The sequence below is a fragment of the Neomonachus schauinslandi genome, chromosome 2, assembly GCF_002201575.2.
Source record: "Neomonachus schauinslandi chromosome 2, ASM220157v2, whole genome shotgun sequence".
NCBI classification, from domain to species: domain Eukaryota; kingdom Metazoa; phylum Chordata; class Mammalia; order Carnivora; family Phocidae; genus Neomonachus; species Neomonachus schauinslandi.
This window is the reverse complement of record NC_058404.1, coordinates 139,896,780-139,911,425: the sequence shown is the minus strand read 5'-3', so window position 1 is coordinate 139,911,425 and position 14,646 is coordinate 139,896,780. Positions and strand designations below refer to the sequence as shown.

General features: G+C 35.9%; 1 long non-coding RNA gene across 1 annotated transcript; it reads right to left on the bottom strand.

Annotated features, from left to right (window-relative positions):
• Positions 1 to 1,015: 1,015 nt before the first annotated feature.
• Positions 1,016 to 14,251, bottom strand: LOC110591462. Its single transcript, XR_002481023.1, has 3 exons — positions 14,223 to 14,251; positions 1,556 to 1,584; positions 1,016 to 1,057 (listed from the first exon to the last, which is right to left on the bottom strand). It is a non-coding gene; the product is annotated as an uncharacterized LOC110591462 (long non-coding RNA).
• Between the last annotated feature and the right edge of the window lie 395 nt (positions 14,252 to 14,646).

Genomic DNA, 14,646 nt, shown 5'->3' with positions numbered 1-14,646 from the left:
TGTTTCATGTTTCACTAGGATGTTTCCATTACACCAGTGTTTCCCAAACTTAACTGATCATAGGAATCATTAAGGTGCTGGAAGCTGGCTAAAGCGTAGATTCCAAGTTCCTCCTTCAGAAAGTCCAACTTAGTGGTTTGGGTTAGTGCCTAAGAATTCAACAAAAGACTCCAGGAGAATTTTATGCTTGGGCAAGTCTGGGAAATACCATCCTACTCAATCAATAATCAGGCATTGATTACTTATATGGTACAATAATCAACATTGTACTATAATCAACCATTGTACCATTTAGATGGTGCATGTAATAAACCTTTTATTGAAAACATTTGGATGCATGTTTTATTTTTCCTAATAGATATTTATCTTCCTGACTGAAGGAACAATTTCATGTATAACTTTTTATCTTGTATAGCATCTCCCATAGTACTTTTTTACATTATAGGTGTAGTAAACATTTATTGGATAAAAGATTAATGCTTGGAATTCTTTCATGTAGTATCTCTTAATAGTGTATATGTAAGTGGTATAATTTTTATGTCTTCTCATTGTATAGAGGCTATGAAAATTAAGTAAGTTGTCCTTATTTGTGTTATATATTCTTATATGTATTTCTATTAAAGTTTCATATTATATTGAATGGCTGTTCCATTAGCTATGAATTTTTTGAGGTCAAGTGTTCCAAATTGTTCCAAATTCCAAAAGTGTTGACAGATTTTTATTTCTTCATGACCTGGTATGGTGGACATGGAGATGCACTACTGAGATCTCCTTAAATTAAGGATTTGTTTTCCCATCTATTGACCAGTCACAGTTGGAGAATAAAAGTCTGACCATTTCAGCTCATGGTGTAACAATGTCCATGGGCTACATACGCTTCAGAGTTCTCTATGATGTTGGTCAAGACTTTGTTGGGCCTGCACTGAGGTTGAACTCCTTCTGCCCAATTCTGTTTCTTCCTCCTTCTTTCCAGCTATGTCAAGTCCTAGTAAATGTCTGATACCCCAAACAATATCTCAGCATCTGTCTCCAGAGAATCGTGCCTGTGTCATCCAGCCTGTTGGAGAATCAATAAATATTCAGTGAATATATGGAAGATACATAATAACAATAATAGCCAACATATAAAATGCTTACTATGTGCCAAGCACTATTCTAAGTACCTTGTACATGTTATACATACATCACTGAAGCAAGTACTAGTAATGTCCCCATTTTACAGATGAGGAAACTGAGGCACAGATAGGTTATAACTCATTCAGTGTCACATACCTGGGGAGTGGAGCTTATATTAGAGCCCAGGCAATCTGGTTTCAGAGCCTGTGTTCTTAATCACCAGACTAAAATGATTCTCCAAGGAGATTTTATTAATATTCACTGGCTCAATGAATAAAAATCTATTTCTGTGGTATAAGTAGTCAGTTAATATGCTATTGATTAATTTACGCTTTGGGGTATCTGAAAATAGAGATGTTATTACTAGATTCTACTAAACTTGTTTTTATTCTTCAGAACAAAGTTTAGAAAAATGAATAAGAGAGATTTTTAAATTTACCTGTTGGATGATATTCTTGATTTTTCCTCCTATATTTGGGAGAAAATTTATGATTATTTTCATGTTCTGGTTTCATCATTTTATCGTGATAATAGCCAGTCTTTTGTGTAAGACCTCTTTTTTGGAAATTACTTGGAAAAGACAATATCTTGGCCTGTGACTTACTGTTCTTAGCTGTGGGCTGACTTCTCTGTGGTCCTTGCTTCTCCTCGGCCCATAGCCCAACCTTGGCCTGTGCTGAAAGGATATAATAAGGTAGTCTTGGCAGTGGCACACTGACAAAGCTGGAGTTAATTCAGGGGTGAAGTTTGTTCCCATTTTCCATGTGTGGGTTGCTACCTTGGGCCTCATTTTGTGGCTTACTTGCTGCATACCCCCACTTCTTCAGTCACCTGGCTCCTGTCTTGTCCCAGTTCTTATAGGGATTGTATTTCCTGGTCAGAGTGTCTGGTTCCCACTTGCCATTTGTATATGACTGCTGCTGTCTGCTTGGATGGTCGCAGCTAGGAGAACCTAGAATCTCATGCTCGGCGGAGATTCTACCTAGTTTTTACTATATTTTGGAACTTTTGCTAAAGGTATTCAACCAACTTCCTTTTGCCCCTCTGTCTATGAACTGATCTTCTAGTATCCTTCCTGCTTTATATTTTCATTTGTCTGATGCTACAATGACTGATCCCAGTTTTTCTTCTTTGTTTATATTCTTTTTGTTAACTGATTCTATAGTCCATTGGCAGAGATTAATTCTGGCCTTATTTTATCTAACTTAATATCTCATTGTCTGAGTCTCAGTTATATTGATCTTATAGTCACTGATCTTAGAGTGGCCTTTCAAGTTATTGCAAATTAAATTCTTGCAGAAAATTGATCTGAAGACAGAAAACTCCTTTTTTGGATGATAGTTCACTATCAGGCCTGTATTATTTAAATAATTGTCCTACTGTTTCATTGACATTGCCAAAATATCAGATAGCAAAACATAAGTAATTTTACTTCATTTACCTCAAATCTTAGTAGTAAATTATTTATTGGCAAATATTTATTGAATGGCCACTATGTGCCAGGCACCAGTCTAGGCAGGGCTAGGTTCCAGGTACAAGGAATGAAATGTTTTTGCATCTGCATTTCTTACTTTTCACATGCCTGTTCTTTTTAGCCAAAACTCATGATAACTCTACAAAGATGCTAAGAGAAACATTATTCTTATCACAAAAATGAATTAACAGAGGCTTAGAGTGGTTCTAATGACTTGTTCAAGTTCAAACTGCAAAATAGCACTGAGATTAAGACTTCAAACATCCTGTCAGTCTTCTTTCCACTAAGCACATTAAAAATTAGATATTAAGAGATTAAAACCCACAGGGAGGGGTGCCTAGGTGGCGCAGTCAGTTAAGCATGACTCTTGGTTTCTGCTCAGGTCATGATCTCAAGGCTGTGAGATCAAGCCCCGTGCTGGGCTCCAGGCTCAGCCTGGAGTCTGCTTGTCCCTCTCTATCCCTCCCCCCGCACCTCGCACTCAAGGCTCACACTCTCTCTCAAATAAATAAATAAATATACTCTTTAAAAATAATAATAAAATAAAACCCATACGGAAATGCACATTAGACACATATCATGTAGATTTTCCTACATTAAACAAATCTGATAAAAGGAATTCTGACACATCCACAAAGCAAGTGAAAAGCAAGTGAATGTTTGGATCATTGTCTTTTTCTTTTTTTTAGAGGTATTCTAAATTCCTTCTTTTTTTCTGAAAATGTGATGAACCCTTTGGAAAATTCCTCATTTCTATCATGCATCCATTAGTAGACGTGTTGTCATTCAGTTCACTTGGATGGTCATTTTTTATAATGCTTTTCTTGAAGTACCTTGACAAGTAAAAAATATAAGCTATTTCACATAAGGAGATGTACAGCTGGGAGAATCTAGCCCACTGGTATTTCTGGGATACTTGCTTGAATGATACAGTAAATACAGTCAATGCATGGAGAGACACAATGTAAACTGTTACTTTGAAATGCTTGCTTTTGGCACAACTTCATCACAGGCGTTTTACAATTTACAAAGCAGTATGGAGTAATGTTGACAACTTCTGTGTTTACAAATTCACTGGTTCCTCTTAACTCAAGGCAGGGTTTTTGGTTTTGGCACCTTTTCAGATTTTCATAATTTCTTCCCAATATTTTTGCATCTATTATTCTTTACTCTACTAGAAAAGCTATTATTTTATCCCAAGCTAAATGGACATCATTGAGCCTATGTGACTTACAAGAGGAAATATTTATTATCCAGCTGGATCTGATGCAAGGTCCTAGTAAAATGCCTGGCTTCATTGCATTTAATGCATCAGAAGAAGGATTTTTATTTTAGCAATTACTGAGGAATGTGAAAGCATGAATTCTGATTTCAAATAATAATCTTTATTGTTTTCAATGTGAAGGACTGAGAGAGCTTTGGAAAAAAATTACTTTTTTAAGAAAAGTGAGATGTTATGAAAACAGATCTAAAGCTGTTAGCATTGCAGTGTTAAGGAATACTTTCTTTGGCAATTTTTAAGATTCCTGAGGTAGATATCTCTAGGATGGTTAAGATGTTGCCACACCAATAACCTAAGCGAAGGATCAAGTATTAATTATTATGTAACTATTATCCTTACAATAAAAATATTAGCAAGAATAACAGCTAACATCTACTGAGGGCTTATTCTATGTCAGAGAATATTCTATGAGCTTCATGTGGGTTATCTCATTTAATCCTCAAAACAACTTTATAAGGCTTTCATTATCCCCATTTTACAGATATAAAAACCAGAACACAGAAAGTTTAAGTAATTTGCCCAAAGAGATACAACTAACAAATGCAAAGCTGAGTTTAATTCAGGAGTTTGTGCTAATTAAGTGTTAACCATGGACTATTCATTGTGTTGTAGTAATGGGTTGTTGCCCTCAGGGGTTTATATCACATAGCAGAGAAAAGGCTGAAGGCAATGTAGAGCAGTGTACATTGTACAGCAGTTGCTACTGGCTTCTAAATCACAGAATGTATCCCATTTGTGTATTGGACTGTCCAACATTGTTATTTTCCCTAAATTTATATATAGGTTCCTGTAGATTATTTTGAAGAAACAGACAAATTAATTCTAAAATTTACATGGACATGCAAAATATGTAGAATGACCAGTTTTAAAAATAAATAAGACTTTCACTACTTCAATTTAAGATTTAATATAAAGTTAGAAGAAAGAATATAGTGTGGTTTTGGAACACAGATAAGTAAATAAATGAAACAGAATAGAGGATTTCAAAATAGATGCACATATAAAGGATCAATCAATTTTTGGAAAAAATGCAAAGGGAATTTTAATTGGGAAAGATAGCATTAACAAATGCTGCTGGAAAAAATGGACATTTATGTGGAAAACTCCTGGGTCAGTCTTTACACACACACAAAACATTTTGAAATGGATCATAGACTTAAATGTAAAATCCAGAATCATAAAGCCTCTAGAATAAAACATAATATAATATATTCACAACTCCAGTGTAGACAAAAACTTCTTGGAGAAGACACAAAAAGTACACACCATAAAAGGAAAAAATGTTATTTATTATTATTTATTACTGAGCTTTACCACAGTTAAAAATTTTTGTTCATCAAAATATACCAGTAAGTAAATGAATGTAAAAGCTTTTATTTAGGATGCATAAATAACTTCTCTAAGTTGACAATAAAAATTTGAATAACCCAATTAAAAGATGAGCAGAAAACTTGAACACACACTTTGCAAAGAACATATTCGAATAGCCAATAAAGGGATGAAAAAGTGCTTCCCATTATCATTTGTCAAAGAAATGCAAATTCACAATTAGATACCACTTCATCTCCACTAGAATACCAAACTAAATGTTGTCACAAATGTGGGGGTCCTGGAACTTTCATACATTGATAGTGAGAGTGTACAATATGTCTGCCCTATGATATCACAACTCTACTCTTACGTATTTATTGAAGAGGTAAAACCATGTCTACAAAGGATTCATACAAGAATATTCTTATTCACAAGGTTTAAAATCAGAAAATAGCACAAATATTCATCAAAATTCTTAATTTTTCATTACAATGCACTGTCATTTCATTGAATCTGTTATTGCCAAAGAGTTTAATACAAAATACAAATGAATGCCTATTAAAAAAATGAAATACTTGTAGATTTAAACTCATAATAGTTACAAGACTACTATAGCAAAAGTGTATGCTGTATCAACAATGTTCAACAGAAATTTGGGCAGTGTTGGAAATTCTATATTCACACTGTCCAATACCAGAGGTCATTAGCCAAATGTTGCCATTGTGCACTTGGAATGAGGCTAGTGTAATTAAGAAACTGAATTTCTAAATTTATTTAAATTTAATTAATTAAAATTTAAATAATCGTGGCTAGTGACTACCTATTAGATATTACAACTCTATATACTCAACAACAGGCTCATTCAGCCTCTGTTTCCTACACACACTATAGTTACAGGCTAGTTGCATGCACAACTAACCTGTATTTTTCCTCTGATCTCACCTGCTGATGACCTGAGAGCTTCATGCATCTTCCAGGCTGTGGTGTGGGCCAAAAAAACAACCAGATAGAACCCTAAGTGGACCTCTGGTGCGGCCATGTCAAATACTTTCTCCATTACCATCCAGGATCAGAAGGCATTAGCTGTCCCTAGCTATTGGAGTTTCAGCTTAAACTCCATTTTTCTGAGAGTGCTCAGTATGTTGTCCTTGAAAGGGAGCTGTTTTCTATATCACATGCAGAAAATATTGGAGATCCTGGTTACTACTGATCACCCTTTATATTTAACCACAATGTTGGCCGCACATGCTTCTCATAAACTACCAGGTGAAATCATAGCAAGAGCTAGAACTAGGTGTAGAGGAGGTATAAGCCACCTTGCTTCATTTTATGCATCTATTAATAACAACACTTACTTTCAAACAAAATTCAGGGAAAAGTGCTAACCTGGATGCATACCTGGACAATAGATATAATCTGGGACTGTCCCATGAGAATTGAGACATATGGCCACCTAAAGGATAAGATATTATCTTGCTTCAAACAAAAATTCAATTGTGGAGAAGAATAAATAAAAGCATAAGGAACTTATAATTGGAATAAAACTTCTAGAAAATTTAGAAAGCATGGAAGAGGTGAAATGCACTTAAAACCATTGCGTTTTGGAGAGAAATCTGCTACTAAATTATCATCTGTTCACTCAAAACAAAGCAAAAAATTAAATTTATGTGAAATTCACAGTTGAAAATAGTTTATTTTTTGAAAGACAACAGTTTCTATTAAAAATGCAGCCAAGTCTATTTCATCTGTGATTAAAGGCAAATTTTTGAAGTTTCTGGAAATCAGTGCAAAAAAGAAAGGATAAGAAATATTTCTACTTATAAATTCATAGTTTATTCCTGAAAAGTGTTCAACTTTTAAATTAAATATTTTGAATAATAAAGAGGGGAATCGTTTAAGACATAAGTTTTAATGAGATTAGTGTACCCTCAGCTTATTCAGTAATATGTAATGAAACAAGCAACTGATCCTGCAATAAAATAATAGCTGTCACATAAAACTGCCAGTTAAATTGATATTTTGAGGTTTTACTTATTTTTATCACACATCTCAGTCCAACTTACACGGTTATAAAATGCAACTTCACCAAAATATCTGCATAAATTCATCTGCCTAATATGAAGGATCTGGCTTCCATTAGCACCATCAAATCAGTGGAAAATCTGATTGACTTAAAGCAAAAATGAAAAGGGAAGGTGACTGAGCATTATATATACTTGGTCATTTACATCTTCTGGATTTAGTAGTGATGAAGATTTGTAAGGAATTGGAAGAAGTCTGAAGTGCTGTCACTATTGTTAGTAAGTGGGGAGTCATGTATTTCTGGAAAAATTGGCAAGTTCATGAAATATGTTGGTAGAGCAAAGGCATTAAATACAGGATCCTTGACGGGCGCCTGGGTGGCTCAGTTGGTTAAGCGACTGCCTTCGGCTCAGGTCATGATCCTGGAGTCCCTGGATCGAGTCCCACATCGGGCTCCCTGCTCGGCAGGGAGTCTGCTTCTCCCTCTGACCCTCCCCCCTCTCATGTGTTCTCTCTCATTCTCTCTCTCTCAAATAAATAAATAAAATCTTTAAAAAAAAAAAAAAGAATTACATTAAAAAAAAAAAAAATACAGGATCCTTGACTTGTCCAAAACATGTTGTACCTGTTGTGCGTTACTGGTGGAGATGGAGATCCCAGAAGTTATCAATACATGAGCACCTGTACTGAAAATTCCTCAAACACTTAAGTGGCCAGGGAATCAATTGGTGTGTGGAATACTGATTTCTTAATTTGAATTTATCTTAGTTTAAAATTTCTTCATATTAAAGTATCATAGGAAGTCTTTGTGAAAACATTTAGAGTAAAGCAAGATGCTCGTCAGCAACCAACTCTTGATTTCGGCTCAGGTCATAATCTCAGGGTCATGAGATGGAGTTCCATGTCAGGCCCCATGCTCAGTGGTGGGGAGTCTGCCTGAGATTTTCCCTCTCCCTCTCCCTCTTCCCCTTCCCCCTAATCCCCACTGTGCTCTCTCCCTCTCTCCAAAATAAATAAAGAAATACAGTCTTTAAAAAAAAGTTTCTTGTTTGGGCATCTGGAAGAACCAATGACAAATTCAGAACTGTTTTTCTGAAAATAAAAAAATTTGAAAAGTAGGTAGCTGGTTAAAGAGGAATTTTAAATTCATTTTATTAGAATAATGAAACTGTTGTTATATTTACATTTTATTCTGCTAATTTAATTTATATAAAATTATTATGGCAAAATGAAATGGATTTTGGAACTACCATTTAATTGGGAAAAAAAACCTGTAAATGATTTTTGGGTAAGTATGTACAAGTGTTTTAGTCTTAATATGACTTAATACGATAATTGTAAGCATAATTTTATCATACCTATGTATATCTTAAATTTATAAAAAGCTATTTAATCATCTTAGTGCTATGTTCATACTACAAAGCTTTCAAAATCATACTCTTTTCACCACTAAATTATTTTATATTGCTTAGATTTGGCCAATCCCTTGCCTCATCTTTGTTCTAGTCCTGCTTCATTGCATTCATATTATGAAGTATGGGACTAAAATCAAAGTTTCTTCTACTCTCAGACTCCTTCAAATGCTAACATCTGTTATTTTTATTTGAAATTTGAAACTGGTAGTTTTAATTTCAGACCCTAGTATTTCAAATAAAATTTTTATAAATTAAATCCTTTTTTCCCAATAATTGGAACAAATATGTGATTATCCTACATCATTAAAGAAAAAAAAATAGCTACAGGTCTATCATACCTTCCCTGAAGTGAAAAAAAAAAAACAAAACAAACTTTTTTTGATATGCACTTAGCACTTTTTAAATTTCTAAAGCTAGCATCTCTCATCCTTTTTTTTTAAAGATAACTGATAGGTAGGTAGATAGACCAATAGATAGATAGGTAGATAGATAATAGATTAGATAGAGATAATGATAGATAAGGTAGATAAAGAGATGATGATGATAGATAGATGGATGGTGAAAGGTAGGTTTGTGTCTTGTTTCTCTGATTTCTTTACAAACCTCCCATTCTTCTCCACCAAAATTATCATCCATTTCATGGTATGGAGAGTGGTCACTTTCTTCAAGAGTTCCCATGAAATAAGAAACTAGTTGTTTTATAGAGAAGGTTGTCGTGGTACTTCCTGGCATGACATACCTCTACTACAATATTCCTTGAAACGTTTTATATCCCAGTACCTATTAGAATGCTTGTTGATAGTAAGACATCTCTTGTTTGTGGAACAAAAGTTGTCACTCAAATGCAGTATTCTGATTGGTCATCCATTGCCTTTATAATACTGCCATCAGCCTTAACACATTCTTAATATACCTTTTATAAGTTTATCCTCCTACATCTCACTTTTAGTTTTCTGGATGAACTTATCTTTTATTAAATGGCAATTTTGGTAACATCATCTGGCATTTGGCCAATAGAGGGAACTTTCATGAATATCTAGTCCTATCCAAGTGTTCAGATACATGCTCAGTCATTCTATGAATGAAACAGGCATTTCTATTATATTCTTGTTTAAAGGAAAGTTATTCTCTATAACCTGAGCGATAAGACTCTGATGAAAAAAAATGTCAAAAGATTTGTTTGATTACCCTAGGACTTAAATGGGTTGCCAGGAGAATTTGCTCTTTATCATTTAGCTCAAGAGACAGCATGCTCTCAATGCATGCTCTCGTGCTCTCAAAACATCCTGTCAAAAGACCTCGCTGAAATTAATGGCTCAGAACTGATGCTAAGCTTTCAAGGTTGCTGCAGTGATTTATTGAGTGGTGCCAGTCTCCGTCTTCGTTGGGTGGAGAGCACTTGTCTTCATGTAACAGGGCTAATATTACTTCAAGCTGTTGTCAGTTGACTTGGTAAAATTGCTTAGATACACTCCCCATGCAGTTAGTTGGTGATGATTACCCTTAAGTATTCACAGAGCAGAAGCCCTGGGGAAACACTAATTAGCCACCCGAAAGGCAGATGATCCAGCCACGCAAACAATCTCCTCAAGTCTCTGGGCTGTAATGAGGACCAAGCCCCGGCGAAAAGGCCTGCTCTGTGCTGTGCTGCTGCATCAAGGTTCAGCAATTTTCAAGGAGAAAGTGATTGGAGTCAGGCCTAGGGTTGCACGGACTCTACTAATCCCCACACAGAGCCTTCGAGTGCTCTGAAGCCGCAGGAGGGAATTGGCTCTCGTGAGCTAAAGGACGCCCTGGCATATGTTGTTGAGAAGTTGAGGACGGGGAAATCTGTTTAAATATTTACAGATTTAGGTATATTGAGATCCCATTGGTCTTTGCATAGTTAATACCTTGTTCTCTTTCTTTTAATTAAAAAAAAAGCAAACAAAAACAAAAAGTAGAGTTTCACCCAAGCTGGCTGGTGACTCTGGTAAGGTCAGTTGATAGCTTTGCTTATAGCTTTGTTTCTCCTCCGCGAACAGAGCAGTAATCAGTTTGACAACAGAGGAAGATGGAGCGAGGTGTGTGAGGGTTTGACGTGTGTAAGTCCATTTGTTGTGGCTCTGCGGCGTGAATGTGACTGAATCTTTGTCAGCGACAAGTACGATTTATCAGGTCACCATAATGGAGAACTTTGGGGAAGCAAAAGTTAATGGGAGCAGAACAGATAACTCTCCCCTGCTCCCTGATAATCATAAAAAGTAAGGGAAAGGGGAAAAGCATGTATTCTGAAAATGATTGCTGGAGGGGTGTTGGGACTTTCTCGGTCTCTCAATTCTTAAGAAAGCATTGGGGCATCCTCTGGCTCAAAACTGATCTCTGAAGCTGAAAAGCAGGAGGAAGGACCATGCACACCCACTGATGTCTAATATAAACTTGGATCTTTGATTTACAGGAAGCCAAGGGAAATGTTCACATCCACACGGGGAAACAGTGATTTCCAGCTGCTTGGAACATGGTGGTCTTCATCTACTGATAACTATTTCTAATGTGGGCTTTTGTTGGCCCCACAGCAAATATGATTCAATTGTTAATTTTTTCTTGAAGTCCCAGAAAATATGGCATGTGAAGACTAAATATGAGGAGGGTTTTTCTGTTTTGTTTTTTTTTGGTTCCACAAATTTTTGAAGATTATATATAATCTATATCAAACATTGCGAATGACCATGTTTTGGGTGAGTAATATGTTAGAAGGAGCTGTATTATACATGAAATATTGGTATATTTAAAGGATTTGGGTTATAGTTGCTATAATTTAAGGGGAAGATATAACAGAAAAACAGAATAGCATAGGCACAAAATGAAAGTACTCAGTTTTTGTTAATGAAAAGTAACGGAGAGAAAATGATTTTTAGATAGGTATTTACCTACATCACAGAGCAAATAATATTTTGGTGAGTAAAATCCTCTTGTCTTATTAAGAAAATGAATAATTAATGCAATATATGTTAAGAAAAAAAAAAGATAGCAGGAGGGGAAGAATGAAGGGGGGGAAATCGGAGGGGGAGATGAACCATGAGAGATGATGGACTCTGAAAAACAAACTGAGGGTTCTAGAGGGGAGGGGGATGGGAGGATAGGTTAGCCTGGTGATGGGTATTGAGGAGGGCACGTTCTGCATGGAGCACTGGGTGTTATGCACAAACAATGAATCATGGAACACTACATCTAAAACTAATGATGTAATGTATGGGGATTAACATAACAATAAAAAAAGAAAATGAATAATTAAAACTTAGCAGTTATCCTTTGTTGCAGCTTTGCAGAAAATCAAGTTCTTGAGAGTGTGTGGAAGTTTTATGCTGAGCATGTGGGGCAAATTCCCGTAATGCCAAATCTTCTCAGGACATCTTACTCTCACCTACATTTTTTGGTTGTGCTATCTCAATTAAAAAAATTTTATATAGTGGAAATATCACTCATAGATAAAATATTTTCTAATTTTATGATATATATTTTATAATAATAAAGTCAAACCAATTTTATTCAAACAGAGCATTCAAATCTGATTTTATCACACTTCTGCAAAATATAACTTGAAAAAAGTTCTTCAGGGCACCAAAAAATTGTACTGTACAGAGTTAAAGAGGTAAGGAAGACTTTATTTCAGACTTTTGCAATAGAGATCAAGACTAGTGTAATAGGAGAGAGAGAGACTGAACTCAACTCCATTGAAACAAAAGGCAGATGAGTTTTTAAGCACCGGGGTGAGTTAGTGGGAAAGTTCTGGAGAATGTTAAAGGGGTGTTGGGTCACTTTGATTAGGCCATCTGTGCTTATCAAAGTTTGGTTCCTATCCTCCTGCAGAGAATGGGAGATGAGGGGCCCTATCTTTACATTTCAAGGAGATAGCAGCCCCCCCCCCCCGCCCCACCTGCCCCCAAATCCTTAAGAAAGACATTCTTGGGTTGTAAAACTGCCAAGAGACTGGGAGAGGATCTATGTCTTAAAGGGAAAGAGAAAGCATTTTAAAATGGCAAGTTTTCTAAAGCAAATGCTCTAAGAGAGGCCAGGGACCTATAGTCAGGAAGAAATGTGTCTGGAGTTTAGTCAAGTTGAGGGGCATGTTAAGGCTGTCTTGCATCACTTGCTGATACAGCACACTATCAACAACCATAAGTATAATTTATTTTCTTCCAAACTTTGCTTCAAGACCATGAAATTTCTCATTTTCCAGTTCTCCTAGTCACCAGGTAATATGAAGCAAATAAAAGTAATAAAAGTTGACTTGAAGTATTCAGAGAAATAATTTATTTTTTTAAGATTTATTTATTTGAGAAAGAGAGAGAGAGTGAGGGAGAGAGCAAGCACTTGAGTGGGGGTGGGGCAGAGGGCGAGGGAGAGAGAGAATCTCAAGCAGACTCCCCATAGAGCGCAGAGCCTAACATGGGACTCCATCTCACCACCCTGAGATCGTGACCTGAACTGAAATCAAGAGTCGGTCGCTCAACCAACTGAGCCACCCAGGTGCCCCCAGAGAAATAACTTCTGAGAAATCCGTCAGATACAATTGTTTTCTATTTCAAGTAGAAATTATCTTCCTTTTTTAAAAAAAAATTAAATCAAGAGCTAATTTTTTAAATGATACCAAGACCAATCATTCAATTATACAAAGGTGATTTTTTTATACAAAGGTGATTATCAAGAAAAACCTACTTAGTATTAACTTTTATCCTTGATCCTGTTTCTAACCATAACATATCCACACAAGATACTGAAGATAACTAAAGGAATGACCAATCTAAGTGTTTTCTGAATAAGTGATTAGAATCTGGGATTCTTTTATCATCTTAATGCTTTATTATTCAGAGAACTGGGGAAGTTCTTAGTCACCAGTAGCATATTCAGTTTTTATGAGGTCTAATAGTAAGAGAATGGGCTACACCCTAGTTACAATGTATAACATCATCCGGCCACAGTCAGAGTTTCTCAATCCTGTGTTTTCCAATAGCAACTAGCAGTCTAGTAGCAGATCTTAGATACTGGAGTGTAATATGATTGACTCTATTATTATTTATACTTCTAACATCTTCTTGGCTTTTCATCCCATATCATACCATTTCACTTACAACTAAAGCTAAACCAAAAGAAGTCACATGCTTTTTCTCAGGGCTTCTTTTCTAAGGAGCTTCAAGTTGGCTACGGTTACTATGCTTCTTACTTTTTCACCAAAGCTCATGAAGAGTAGTAGCGCTTTAACATACCACTAATAACTGTACTTCATTATATTCAGAACGGCCTCATTTCTGTCTTGTTTTGACATTTAATAACAACAACAACAGCTTAGGGTATGCATAAAAATCCTATTTTCTTAGACCTTGTTATTGTTTCTGAAGATGCTGAAAGATCTTATATTTTACATAGATCCTATGACAGGCTTACATATCTGTGTCAGTGAGGCCTTCTTCACATAATCCTTGGACCCGACTATATTTAATTAGGCACTTTCATTCAAATATTCAGAAAGCAGAGAGAAAAAAACTTTTTTTCGGAAGGCACTGTGCTGAGCATCAAATACCTAGATCATATAAACTGTTTTAAAATGAAAACAAAAGAGCACCTGGGTGGCTCAGTTGGTTAAGCGACTGCCTTCGGCTCAGGTCATGATCCTGGAGTCCCTGGATCGAGTCCTGCATCGCGCTCCCTGCTTGGCGGGGAGTCTGCTTCTCCTTCTGACCCTCCCCCCTCTCATGTGCTCTCTCTCAAATAAATAAATAAAATCTTTAAAAAAATAAAAATAAATAAAATGAAAACAAAAATAGTAAGGATTTTAAAGAATACACTAGTACAATATACTGGTGTCAGGCTACATTTCATCTATTACAACCAGAGAACTATAAGGCAAAACTGACTATTTTTTGAAGCAAGAGATAGACTCCCACACAAAGCACTTCCCTCCTGTGCGGTACCGGATGTTGTAGGGCGGTGGTTAATTTCCTATGTCCTGCCGGTGAGAGGGTGAATGGAATGAGTGAATCAGTGGT